The sequence below is a fragment of the Pyrus communis genome, chromosome 17 (genome assembly GCF_041283825.1).
Source record: "Pyrus communis isolate YQ-2024b chromosome 17, ASM4128382v1, whole genome shotgun sequence".
In the NCBI taxonomy this organism is placed as follows: domain Eukaryota; kingdom Viridiplantae; phylum Streptophyta; class Magnoliopsida; order Rosales; family Rosaceae; genus Pyrus; species Pyrus communis.
Window position 1 is genome coordinate 17,007,750 of NC_142581.1, and position 1,879 is coordinate 17,009,628.

A 1,879-nucleotide genomic window follows, 5' to 3' on the forward strand; every position below is an offset into this window, starting at 1 on the left:
CATTTTCGTGTGTTTTTAGGTTTATATGGCTAAGGAAGCAAAAAGGTGCATTTTGGAGCAAAATTGGGCTTGGAATGGATAGCTTATGCTTGGAGCAAAAGGAATGGACGAAATTGAAGACCTAAAGGTGTTAGGATTCCTAATCTAAGAAGGATTCCTAGTCAAAGAAGGTTTCCTACTTGAAGTAGGAAAGTTAAGCCAAGGTTTCCTATTTTTGTTTGACCTTTCCTAATCCTAAATATCCCTAAGTTCCAGCAACTTTGAAGGTATCTTATGCATTTTAGGACACAAACCACAGATTCCTTGCACTATCCTAGTCTATGCCGCACCTTTCTTACCCTTTTCTTCCAAAATCTGCCATATATCTTCTTTCCCCTTTTATTCTAGTCAATGCCGCAACTTTCCTTTCCTTTTCCTCTTAGAATTCTGATTTGTTACCCTTTTTCCTTGAGGATTTGGAGCTAAAAACCTTCCCAAATTAATTACTAATAGCCTTAACCTTTCTCCCTCTATATATACATAATCTGCCACACTTATGGGAGATTCTAGACATCCATACACATCCATTCGAATTATTCCTCATTCTCCCCATTCATTCAGCCATCATCCACCCTCTACCACCATCCAACCTATCCATCCATCACCATAATTCATACCCAAACACCTTTGTGCCGCAACAAAGAAGGAGAAAGAAGAGAGGAGAAGCCTTGGATGTTTTGGCCATTCAAACTTGGATTGTTGGAGCGTTTCTAGGTGTATTCAATCTTTGTTTTCAATGTTTAATTTATATTCTCTTTGTTTTGTTGTAAACATGAGTAGCTAAACTTGTTTTGGCTAGAGGAGACTTTGAAACCATGATTATATTTGCAATATGAATTGATTAATTTCAGTTGTGACTTCATAAATTGTGAATGCAATTTACTTAACCGTTTGATGGATAACTTATTCTTGTTTGTTGATTAAGGGTGCACACTTAATTTGCATGCTTGAATTTGGTGCTAGAATATAAGGGAGTTTCACACAATCGTTACAAACTTATATTCACAAGTAGTTAAGGTTGTTTTCACAATCATGTTAAGTAAATTCCTAGCATGAGTATCATGATGTCATAGTTACAAGTGCTTTGTCAATACTTATGATTTTCATAGAACGTAATGATCTTTGATTGTATCTCTATTATGATGTCATGTAGGGAACTTTTGAAGGATGCTTTGGGTTGTCGTATGATGTCATCCAATCCAATAACTAAAGGAAAATCTGAGGGTTAATTAGTGATGTCACGGTTAATCTGGGGTGTTGAGGTTCATGGTTTATCGAAAAAGCAACTGGAAATCAATTTGTGTTCAAATGGGTCATGTGTGGAAAAGAATCCTCTAGCTAGCTAATCACCCATCCATATTCCCCAAATTCGTTCAAAACTTTGTCTAGTTTAGTTTCTGTTTTGTTTTTAGTTCAAATTCGTCAAAACCAAAACCCCCCTTTGTTTTAAGTGTCAATTAGGTTAGAATCTGAGCTAAAGTGTGTTTTTGAGTCAAAACCAAACCTATTTTCGTCCAAGTTGAGTCTTAGAGTCTAGTTTGAGTCTATTTGGTTGTTTTTTGTTGTTTTGAGTCTTTTGAGTTTGTTTTGAGTCATATAAGTTTGGTTAAGAGACTTTGAGTTTATTTAAGTGTTTTGAAGCATATTTTTATATCTTTGAGTCAATTTTCATTAGATTAGCAATCCCTCCTAATCCCCGGCCTAGAACGATCCCTACTTATATCTATACTACAATTGTCAAAAAGAGGGTTTAATTTGTGTGCTATTATATATCACATCAAGTCAAATCTGCCCAGTTTGTGTTTTTAGGCAGTTTTGAGTGTTTTTAGCTTATGTTGAG